We start from the raw sequence: 12,618 nt of genomic DNA, 5'->3' as shown, positions 1-12,618 counted from the left end.
ACTCTCACTCCCTGTAACCAAGACCCTCACTCCCTGTAACACAGACCCTCACTCCCCGTAACTCAGACCCTCACACCCTGTAACTCAGACTCTCACTCCCTGTAACCAAGACCCTCACTCCCTGTCACACAGACCCTCACACCCTGTAACTCAGACCCTCACTCCCTGTAACCAAGACCCTCACTTCCTGTAACACAGACCCTCACTCCCCGTAACTCAGACCCTCACTCCCTGTAACTCAGACCCTCACTCCCTGTAACCCAGACCCTCACTCCCTGTAACCCATACCCTCATTCTCTGTAACCAACAACCTCACTCCCTATAACTCAGACACTCACACCCTGTAACTCAGACCCTCACTCCCTGTAACCAAGACCCTCACTCCCTGTCACACAGACCCTCAAACCCTGTAACTCAGACCCTCACTCCCTGTAACCCAAACCCACACTCCCTAAAGCTCAGACCCTCACACCCTGTAACTCTGACCCTCACTCCCTGTAACCAAGGCCTTCACTCCCTGTAACCCAGAACTTCACTCCCTGTAACCCATACCCTCATTCTCTGTAACACAGACCCTCACTCCCTGTAACCCAAACCCTCATTCCCTGTAACTTAGTCCCTCACTCCCTGTAACCCAGACCCTCACTCCCTGTCACCCACACCCTCATTCTCTGTAACCCAAACCCTTACTCCCTGTAACTGAGACCCTCACACCCTGTAACTCAGACCCTCACTCCCTGTAACCAAGACCCTCACTCCCTGTCACACAGACCCTCAAACCCTGTAACTCAGACCCTCACTCCCTGTAACCCAAACCCACACTCCCTAAAGCTCAGACCCTCACACCCTGTAACTCTGACCCTCACTGCCTGTAACCAAGGCCTTCACTCCCTGTAACCCAGACCCTCACTCCCTGTCACCCACACCCTCATTCTCTGTAACCCAAACCCTTACTCCCTGTAACTCAGATCCTCACTCCCTGTAACGCAAACCCTCATCCCCGTAACTCAAATCCTCACTCCCTGTAACCCTGACCCTCACTCCCTGTAACCCAGATCCTCACTCCCTGTAACACAGACCTTCACTCCCTGTAACACAATCCAACATTCCCTGTAACTCAGACCCTCACTCCCTGTAACCAAGACCCTCACTCCCTGTCACACAGACCCTCACACCTTGTAAGTAGGACCCGTGCTCCCTGTAACTCAGATCCTCACTCCCTGTAACCCGACCCTCACTCCCTATAACTCAGACCCTCACTCCCTGTAACTCAGACCCTCACTCCCTGTAACCCAGACCCTCACTCCCTGTAACCCATACCCTCATTCTCTGTAACCAACACCCTCACTCCCTATAACTCAGACACTCACACCCTGTAACTCAGACCATCACTCCCTGTAACCAAGACCCTCACTCCCTGTCACACAGACCCTCACACCCTGTAACTCAGACTCTCACTCCCTGTAACCCAAACCCACACTCCCTAAAGCTCAGACCCTCACACCCTGTAACTCTGACCCTCACTCCCTGTAACCAAGGCCTTCACTCCCTGTAACCCAGACCCTCACTCCCTGTAACCCAGAACCTCACTCCCTGTAACCCATACCCTCATTCTCTGTAACACAGACCCTCACTCCCTGTAACCCAAACCCTCATTCCCTGTAACTTTGTCCCTCACTCCCTGTAACCCAGACCTTCACACCCTGTCACCCACACCCTCATTCTCTGAAACCCAAACCCTTACTCCCTGTAACTGAGACCCCCACTCCCTGTAGCTCAGACCCTCTCTCCCTGTAACCCAAACCCTCACTCCCTATAACTCAGACACTCACACCCTGTAACTCAGACTCTCACTCCCTGTAACCAAGACCCTCACTCCCTGTCACACAGACCCTCACACCCTGTAACTCAGACCCTCACTCCCTGTAACCCAGACCCTCATTCTCTGTAACCAACACCCTCACTCCCTATAACTCAGACACTCACACCCTGTAACTCAGACTCTCACTCCCTGTAACCAAGACCCTCACTCCCTGTCACACAGACCCTCACACCCTGTAACTCAGACCCTCACTCCCTGTAACCAAGACCCTCACTTCCTGTAACACAGACCCTCACTCCCCGTAACTCAGACCCTCACTCCCTGTAACTCAGACCCTCACTCCCTGTAACCCAGACACTCACTCCCTGTAACCCATACCCTCATTCTCTGTAACCAACAACCTCACTCCCTATAACTCAGACACTCACACCCTGTAACTCAGACCCTCACTCCCTGTAACCAAGACCCTCACTCCCTGTCACACAGACCCTCAAACCCTGTAACTCAGACCCTCACTCCCTGTAACCCAAACCCATACTCCCTAAAGCTCAGACCCTCACACCCTGTAACTCTGACCCTCACTCCCTGTAACCAAGGCCTTCACTCCCTGTAACCCAGAACTTCACTCCCTGTAACCCATACCCTCATTCTCTGTAACACAGACCCTCACTCCCTGTAACCCAAACCCTCATTCCCTGTAACTTAGTCCCTCACTCCCTGTAACCCAGACCCTCACTCCCTGTCACCCACACCCTCATTCTCTGTAACCCAAACCCTTACTCCCTGTAACTGAGACCCTCACACCCTGTAACTCAGACCCTCACTCCCTGTAACCAAGACCCTCACTCCCTGTCACACAGACCCTCAAACCCTGTAACTCAGACCCTCACTCCCTGTAACCCAAACCCACACTCCCTAAAGCTCAGACCCTCACACCCTGTAACTCTGACCCTCACTCCCTGTAACCAAGGCCTTCACTCCCTGTAACCCAGAACTTCACTCCCTGTAACCCATACCCTCATTCTCTGTAACACAGACCCTCACTCCCTGTAACCCAAACCCTCATTCCCTGTAACTTAGTCCCTCACTCCCTGTAACCCAGACCCTCACTCCCTGTCACCCACACCCTCATTCTCTGTAACCCAAACCCTTACTCCCTGTAACTCAGATCCTCACTCCCTGTAACGCAAACCCTCATCCCCGTAACTCAAATCCTCACTCCCTGTAACCCAGACCCTCACTCCCTGTAACCCAGATCCTCACTCCCTGTAACACAGACCTTCACTCCCTGTAACACAATCCAACATTCCCTGTAACTCAGACCCTCACTCCCTGTAACCAAGACCCTCACTCCCTGTCACACAGACCCTCACACCTTGTAAGTAGGACCCGTGCTCCCTGTAACTCAGATCCTCACTCCCTGTAACCCGACCCTCACTCCCTATAACTCAGACCCTCACTCCCTGTAACTCAGACCCTCACTCCCTGTAACCCAGACCCTCACTCCCTGTAACCCATACCCTCATTCTCTGTAACCAACACCCTCACTCCCTATAACTCAGACACTCACACCCTGTAACTCAGACCATCACTCCCTGTAACCAAGACCCTCACTCCCTGTCACACAGACCCTCACACCCTGTAACTCAGACTCTCACTCCCTGTAACCCAAACCCACACTCCCTAAAGCTCAGACCCTCACACCCTGTAACTCTGACCCTCACTCCCTGTAACCAAGGCCTTCACTCCCTGTAACCCAGACCCTCACTCCCTGTAACCCAGACCCTCACTCCCTGTAACCCATACCCTCATTCTCTGTAACACAGACCCTCACTCCCTGTAACCCAAACCCTCATTCCCTGTAACTTTGTCCCTCACTCCCTGTAACCCAGACCTTCACACCCTGTCACCCACACCCTCATTCTCTGAAACCCAAACCCTTACTCCCTGTAACTGAGACCCCCACTCCCTGTAGCTCAGACCCTCGCTCCCTGTAACCCAAACCCTCACTCCCGAGAACTCAGACACTCACACCCTGTAACACAGATACTCTCTCCCTGTAACTCAGACCCTCACTCCCTGTAACCAAGACCCTCGCTCACTGTAACCCAAACCTTCATTCTCTGTAACCCAAATCCTCACTCCCTATAACTCAGGCCCTCACTCCCTGTAACCCAAACCCTCACTGCCTGTAACTCTGACCCTCACACCCTGTAACTCAGACCCTCACTTCCTATAACACAGACCCTCATTCCCTGTAACTCAGACTCTCACTCCCTGTAACACAGACCCTCGCCAACTGTAACTCAGACCCTACTCCCTGTAAGCGAAACCCTCACTCTCTGTAACCCAGAACCCTCACTCCCTGTAACCCAAACCCTCACTTCTTGTGACCCAGAAACCTCACTCCTGTAACCCAGAACCCTCACTCCCTGTAACCCACACCCTCACTCACTGTAACCTAAACCCTCACTCCCTGTAACCCAGAATGCTCACTCCCTGTAACTCAGAACCTCCCTTCTTCTAACCTAAACCCTCCCCCCTTGTAACCCAGAACTCCCTACCTGTAACCTAAACTCACACACTGTAACACAGATCCTCACTCTTTGTAACTCAATCTAATTCACTTTCAAATGTCTTCATTGGACCTACCATCACTAACACTTCCAGGCCTTAAACACAGGCAGGTTGAAAAAGCTTTTCCTTACATTATCATTAGTTATTTTGCCAATTGTCCTAAATCTCTGCCATCTGATTCTCAACTTTTCCAATAAGGCTTTCCTTTCTTGGCTCTGTCCTGACCCCTTGTAATTGTGAGTATCGCGAACAAATTTCCTTTTAGTTTTTGCCCAACGTCTCCAAGATGTCTCCCTAAATGAAGTTCCTCTTCTCTGGAATTATTCTTGTGAATCTGTTCTATGCAATCAACTATCCCTTCATAGCCTTCCTTAAGTGTGATGCCAAAACTCAATGCATTATTCCAGTTTGCGATGAATTAGTGCTTTATAAGTTTAATGTTGTCAAGGTGCTATTGTATTCTATGCAACTTTTAATAAACTCCAGGGTACTGTGTTATCTGCTCTCCCTGAATCTGTCCTGCCACGTTCAATAAATTATGCAAATTTACTGCTAGGTCCCTCTGCTCCAGCATTCTGCCTATCTTAGAAACTCATTTTACTCTCTCAATCCTCAATTCCTCATCAGTCTTCACTATAAACGACAAAAATAACACCTCAGAAGCAGTTAAAAGCAGGAAACCAAAGGGGAGGAGGAACTCAGGAAAATCACAATCGCCAGAGAAGTAGTATCCAGTAAATTGTTGAAGCTCCAGATGGACAAATACTGAATCCTGATGGACCTCATTAAAAGAAGAGGCTGGTGACGTAGTTGATGTATCGGGTTTTAATTTTCCAAACCTCCCTCAATTTGGGGAAGATCGCGATTGATTTAAGGTATTGAATGTCACTCCTTTAATCCACTGATTTGCAATGCAGAGTGATGTCAATAGCAGGGGTTCAATTCCCACACCAGCTGAGGTCACTCTCCTTCTCATCCTTTCCCCTCACCTGAGGCATGGTGATCCTCATGTTAAACCACCACTAGTAGTTTCTGTCTCTCTTTAATGAGAAAGTAACCCATGATCTGGTAAGACTCTGGTAACTTTTTTTTAACCTTTATTCAAAAAGGGAGGAAGACAGAAATCAAGAAACTACAGCTTCACATTGGTTATAGCACAGAAGTTAGAAATTATTATTAAATAAGTGATAGAAGAGTTATCAGATAAGTTCATGGTAACCAGACAGAGTATAGAGGAACTAGTGGATGTACTGTACTTAATTTCCATAAGATATTTGATAAACAGCCTCATTAAATATTATCTCAGAAAATAACAGCTCATGGTCTTGCAGGTAGCATACTGACATTGATATTGATTGGCTGTTTAACAAGACTCAGAGAAGGAGTAAATGGTCTTTTTCAGGTTAGCCAAAAGCAACAAGGCTCAGTGCTGGAGCCCCAAAGGTTTGTAATTTGTACAAGTGATTTGCCTGAAAGAATGGAAGGAGAGGGTTGATAAATTTACAGATAGCAAAAAGGTAGGTAGGAAAGTAAATTTGGTGGGGATATGTGGTGGCTGCACAAAGGTACTTGACAAATTAAACATAACGTGAGAAAATATGAAAATGTTAATTTCGGCTGGAAGAGTAATATGTTATCTAAAAGATGTGAGATCGCAGAGCTCCAAGATGCAGAGGATTCGAGGTGTCCTATTTTATGAATAGCAGATTAACGATATGCACTCTTAGGAAGTAATTAGGAAAACTAAAAGATTATTGTCAATTATTGTGAGAGAAATTGAATGCAAAATATAGGGAGGTTACCTTTTGGTTATTGAGGGAAATGGCAAGACCACATTTAGAGTTGTGTGTATAGTATTGGACTCCTTACTTAAGGAAAGATGTAAATGCATTGGAAGAAGTTCAAAGAAGATTTACTGTTATCTGGAATGGATAAGTTGTCATGAGGAAAGGCTGGCCTAAGCTTTTGACTGCTGGTTTTTAGAAGAGTAGGAGGTGACTGGAAAGGCACGGATAAGATCCTGGGAGTCTTGACAGGACAGATGTGGAGAGAATGTTTCCCCTTAAGAAGAATCCAGAACAAAAGCCACTTTTTAAAAATAAGGAGACACCCATTTAGAACAAAATGAGGCTAAAATTTTTCTCACAAAGGATTTTGAGTCTTTGGAACTCTCTTCTGGTAGTGGAAGCAGAGGTGGATAGATTCTTGGTAATCAAATAGGTGAAAGGTCATCAAGCAAAAGTGGGATTGTCGATTTGAGGTTATAGCCATGATCTTATTAAGTGGCAGAGTCAGTTCAATGGGCCAAATGGCCTATTCCATTCTATTTTGTTTGCATGTACCCCAAAACCTCAATCTCACTCTGTGCGACACAGATCCAGACATGGCAGGTAACTATATCCATCATTCCATATAACTCAGATCCTCAACTATTTCCTGGAGAGATGACTCTCAAAAATGCTCTAACCTAGTTATGCATCAACATATGCATCACTCAACAAACCCAGAGTTATGAGGTCTAATCTATAATTCATATATATGCAGTTGATTAAAAAAATCTGATTATGACCTCTGGTGTGTATCTGTTGTTATGGACTAGACCAGACCACTCAAAACATTCTTAAGCAGGCAGCCCAGACCATAATTTGTTTTGGTAAGTATACAGTGAAAATTATTCGGATTAAGTTAGCAAGGTTGACTACCAGGTTTAAAACCGACAAAAAAATTATTCACAAAATTATACAATGAAACATGAAGAACAGAATAAAGAACCCATACAGAACTCAGTCTATCCAAACTAGACTTAAGTATGCTGTTCTGAATATACACAACAGTCCCAATAAGCAAACCCCCTTTAAAACACAGTACAAAAAGGGTCAGATGCTTACAGGTTGAAGTTAGAAGGGCAGAAGAGGGAGAGTTTCCACACAGTACACTGTTGAACTCCCAACCAGTTCTGAACTGAACTAAACTGTTCATCTAGAGAGCTGACAACTCCCCTTTCATTCTACAGGTCACTTCTAAAACATAACCACTTTGGCCTGAAGTCTCATCTGTTTACATTTTAAACAAAAGGCCTCTCAAAATCCTTTTTATCTCTGTCTGATCGGAACCCGGCCTGGTTTATTACCCCTCTGAAAAAGATCAAGGACAGAATATCCTTGAGCCAAGGAACACCTTTTAGAAGAAAAAAGACTAGCTTTGTGACACTGTGATATTCTTATACTGACATCTGAGTAAGTTTGACTTTTCAAATATGGTTTTTTTAAATCAGTCCTTCCCATGTGAAATTTACTAAATCAATGTTTAAACTATAATAATTATCAAAGGGGAGCAGGATGGATTTCACCTTTTAAAGGAACTGTAGAGACCAACTCTCAATTCTACAACTATTTTGCAAAGCCTCTGACAGTATAAAACCCTGCATTTCTTGTGTCTAAATCCCCCATTTCTCTCATAGATTCTGAATTCTGTAACACCTGGGATCCCTTTATCCAGAACTCTCTTGGGCCCAGGGAGAAAGATGACCAAAGCAGAATTGTCTAGTCCCCTTCATTTATGGAAATAGCTAGAAGATTAGTGATTCTGGTGAATACATTTCCATTTTAAATAGCATTTCTAATTTGTAATTAACAAGAAAGAAGAAATGGAAAAATTTGCAAGGAGGAAGCGGGGGATGGAACTAAAGGAGTTGTGCTTGCAAAGAGCTGGCACAGAGATGCCAGGTTGTATGGGCCCTTCTGTGTTGCAATCAGTCTATGTCTTTAATCAGAGAACATGACAGCATTATCTGAGGGCTATTTAAAACAGCAGCAAATAGTGTCCTCCAATAAAGTGTCATAATATACATTTTATTTTTACAATGAAACGGCAGCATAGAAACAAATCATCTAGCACAACAGGTCCACAGCAGAATTTATGTTTCCATATGAGCTTCCTCCCACTCCACTTCATTTCAATGCACCAACACATCTTTCCAGCATCTCCTTACAAGCATCAATGCAATTGACTTCGAATGCTCCTTGTAATAGTGATTTCCACATTCTTAAGATGATTTTTTGTAAAGAAGTGTCTATTAAATTCACTGTGGAATTTATTAGCAGCAATCATTACAACAGTGGTGGGAGTAATGCACTAATAATCAAGTTTGAAACTTTATTGCTGGAACAGCACAGCAGGTCAGGCAGCATCCAGGGAACAGGAGATTCGACGTTTCGGGCACAGGCCCTTCTTCAGTCATTCCTGAAGAAGGGCCTGTGCCCGAAACGTCGAATCTCCTGTTCCCTGGATGCTGCCTGACCTGCTGTGCTGTTCCAGCAATAAAGTTTCAACTTTGATCTCCAGCATCTGCAGACCTCACTTTCTCCACTAATAATCAAGTGTCACTTTTCCACAAGTCACACCATCAGTATAAATGTTTTGATTCAATCACCAAAACTGGTGACTGTATTGCTATCCAGAACAAAATAAACATTTACCAGTTTCTTTTAATGAACTCAAAATTCATTACGAAAAACAAGTGGAAAAATTGGTTAACATCTAAACTCCAATCCAGAATTAGAGCTATAAAATCTTTTAATCCCAACATACATACACTCACAGAACAAAAAGCAGCAAAATTCTGCAGAGATTATATTTTGAAAAAAGCATCCTTACTCGCCAATGATCTTAAGACAAAAGATACAATCTGATGAATTTTCATGTCTACCAAGTTTCTCGCTAACAAAATTGAATTGTTGACAGCAATAAACTGATGGAAGATCTTCAATTCAAGCCTTAGTTCAGATGGAAATCAAGTTGGTTTGAGATTTTTGGGAAAGCAGATATCAGGGTGCACAAGGTAATCAATATACTGACATGTGGAAACATTATCAGGATGCCAATTACTTCAATCAAGAGAAGGAGACAGTGGTTGGCAGCTTTAGAGATTTTTCTTTCTTCTCACCTTTTCTTTTAAAAAACAGAAGCCAAACAAGAAAAATAAATGCCACCACAGGTCCTCATGGTCTCTTCCAAAACTGGCTCTTTCGGCAAATCCTGGTAATAAACCCATCTGTTAACTCTCTAAATGTTTTCCTTGGCCATTTTCCCAAACTCACTTCACTTTCAGTCATTAAAAAGTGGGTCACAGTCTATATTAAACATTTAACTAATTTTCCAATAAACCTCATGAGTTCCGTTCTCCCTTGGTAAACTCTATTTAATCTGTAAAGTGTCCAAACAACTCAATATTCCAGTTCTCTACAAAATCCATAAATATATGTAAGTTGTCCTAAAATGCGTTCACCTTTGTTTACTTATGATGTAGATATGAAAATGTCTGTAATATCAAAATACAAAAAAAAAGACTTGCAATCGCTCATCTACATTCACTCATTATACAAAATCTACAGTTTCTTGTAGATTTTCAAATGATTCCAACTTCTTGTCAACTTCTTAATCTTCAAATGATTCCAACATGATTATATTCACATCAAGAATGGTATTATCCTTCTCAGCGATATGAACATTATTTATGCTATAAGGCTGAATCAGCAAACTTAATTGAAACCCTCTAGCATTTGATTCTTATATTTTTCTACAATGGCCAAAGGATTGACAATTCTTTGTGATTGTGTTGGATGTAAACTTTGAAATGTTTAAGAACCATAAACAATCCCAGGCTTTCCTTTTCTACTGTTCATTTAGTTTCTCAGAAAGGTACCCCACTGCCTTCTTTACCTTCTTGCAATAAGTTCTAGGTGCTGCAATACAACACATCATTCATGAAAGCCACACAATTATCAGATCTTCTTAATTATGTTGAGCATGCCATTAAAACTTGATTTCAGAGGATCCCCCTGAAACATAACAAAACCAATACTTCATCTCCTGCTTGAAGATTTCAGCATCTTTGTCCATTCTTTCATCTTTGCCGGCAATGTTTTAAAATGCTCCTACGCTGCTCTGCAGGATCCCAGAAGATTCTCCAGGAATATGAACACATACAGAATTTATCTTTCCCTCCTAATCAGTTTTAGTGGTCATCTTGTCCATAAATGAATTAAAATGGACTAAACCTGGCAGAATCACAGGATGATTGAATCTCTTCAGCAAATAAGACAGAATCCTAATTATTGTCCCATTCGTGGTGATACTTATGACAATATGATATAATCATTGTCTTGAGAGTTTGACAATACCTTTATGATGCTCCCTGCATCTGTGAAGGATATATTATTAACTTCAATTGTTTTATACCCAAGTTACATATTATACCTTGGAAACAATTTAGGCAGAAAATTAAAACTTTGGTCCAACTGTATTTCAAAACTCAGTAAAAAATTGTATTAACTTTAGCTGTGATTGTGCTGAAAGGAGTGGCCTCTCAGAACTGAGTTTATATAAATTGTTGTCCTGCTTTTATTTTGGTAATGGCCCTATATGCTGGATGATTCCTCACAAACTGACACAGGTACTATCTGTGCCATTTTTTTGTGTTGAAATTTTCACACCACTTTGCACAGGACATGATTTATAAAATTTTGCAATGTCCTTGTGAAGATTGAACCAGTAAGAATGTCTGTTTATCAATACTTGAGTTTTTATATTCCAACATGTCCTGTCATAGTAATTACAAATGCTTTGTGTAATCTTTCTTTATGATATCTGGGCAGCACACAATCTCATAAACACCCAATAACCCTTCTTCTGCAGATCTGTGAGGGTGCCCTCACCTTCCTCATCAGAAGTCTGGTTTTTACTTAACACTCCAGAACTCCCTTACCCTCAGCTTCAGTGTGGGCAGATTGTGTTAACTTGTCTAACTTCAGACTTGCTCACTGAATCTTGATTCAGCTTTAACAAAACTTTTAGCTACTGTAATATCTACTTGTGGTTACAATTTGTTCACTGGTGATGGACTTTGCTTTTAGCTTCCTCTAGTGCCATTTATCAAAGCTTTGTCTTTCAGTGCTCCAGAGATTTTGGATTTTTCTATTAATGAAAGTGCAACAGACTCCAAGACCTCACAGATTCCGGATGTGATTGAATGCCTGCAGGAATGTATGGAATGATTCACAAATTAATGGAATTGACCATCTGGGTAAACATTTTGTCTGGTATATTATTAAGTATTTAAAATGAAACATCATGAAAAGGTGCTCCAGCTGAAGTAAACTTAATGAAACATGCTTAACATTCACAATCCCTGCATGAGATCAGCAGAAGCTAGAAACAAGACAGGACGCAATACATGGGAAAGTGATTATGATAATGAATACTAATTCACTGGTGGAGCATTACTTCTGTACATCTTGATAGATGTTGTGTTATTGCAAACACAGTGAATAAAAAACAGGTTTTGAATGACAGTTAAAATGATCTAGTAATCCAAGAAAATACATATTGAAACAGTGTGAAACATTTCTGAAATACATAAAATATACATTTTATTAGAGTTATATAGGAGACATTGAGACCCTGAACATTTGCTCAAACAATATGGAAAGAATAGGCCAAAGCATTGAAACAACATGTCAAGAGTGTGGTGGTGGAAAAGCACAGGAGGTCAAAAAGCATCCAAGGAGCAGGAGAATTGACATTTCAGGCAAGATCCCTTCATCAGGAGACAATGTAAGCCATTTCTTAAACTAAAATATGTTACAAAATAAATTACAGGTTAAAAAAAAACAAAATGATAACTTTTATTTTTAAAGAATAAATAGCACTAATTTAAACATATTAAAAAGTTCTAACACCTCAGCTGCCCATATCGTTAAATTTTAGTCAATATAGCTTAGGGAAGTATGTCAGGTGTCCATGGTGTCATTAGATTGAATGACATGGCCATATTCACTAGAATAGCATGAGGATCAGTGTCTTCAGTCACATGGAGAGATTGGAGAGGCTTTGTGGTTAAGGAATGAACCTGCTTTCTGAATCATTCTTGCACAAAAAAACAATCATAAGTGTCTAACTGTGCTCCATGCTGCCTCTAACAGCAATAATATAACTGCAATACAATCTCCTTCCACCTCATTGTCAGTTGCATTCTCTCATATTCTAAATACAGAGACCTCTACCTAGACTTTATTGCATCAGGTGACCTTAATTGGCATGGTGGAAATGTAGAGACATAGAGTCATAGAGTCATACAGCACAGAAATGGGTAGTATCTGTATTTTCCTCTAGTGTCTCCAAGTTTGGCAAGAAATATCCAGGATTCTTGCTCATAACCA

The 12,618-nt window shown here is 42.5% G+C and overlaps 1 long non-coding RNA gene across 7 annotated transcripts in view; it reads left to right on the top strand.

Moving 5' to 3' along the window:
- The window catches only part of LOC148149714 (uncharacterized), a 282,534-nt gene that overhangs the window by 143,433 nt on the left and 126,483 nt on the right, over nt 1-12,618 (top strand). Inside the window, exon 3 of one of the 7 annotated variants that reach the window (XR_015757400.1) lies at nt 11,352-11,439. The exons of the other annotated variants lie outside the window; for them this stretch is intronic. This is a non-coding gene — a long non-coding RNA (uncharacterized LOC148149714). Of the gene's footprint in view, nt 1-11,351; nt 11,440-12,618 lie in introns of those variants that run through there. 7 annotated transcript variants of the gene reach the window in all.

This window comes from Chiloscyllium plagiosum, unplaced genomic scaffold (assembly GCF_037043375.1).
Source record: "Chiloscyllium plagiosum isolate Xiang-an unplaced genomic scaffold, Cpla_swu_hap1 HiC_scaffold_6, whole genome shotgun sequence".
NCBI classification, from domain to species: Eukaryota; Metazoa; Chordata; class Chondrichthyes; order Orectolobiformes; family Hemiscylliidae; genus Chiloscyllium; species Chiloscyllium plagiosum.
The sequence above is the reverse complement of the archived record's forward strand: the minus strand, read 5'-3'. Positions and strand labels throughout refer to the sequence as shown.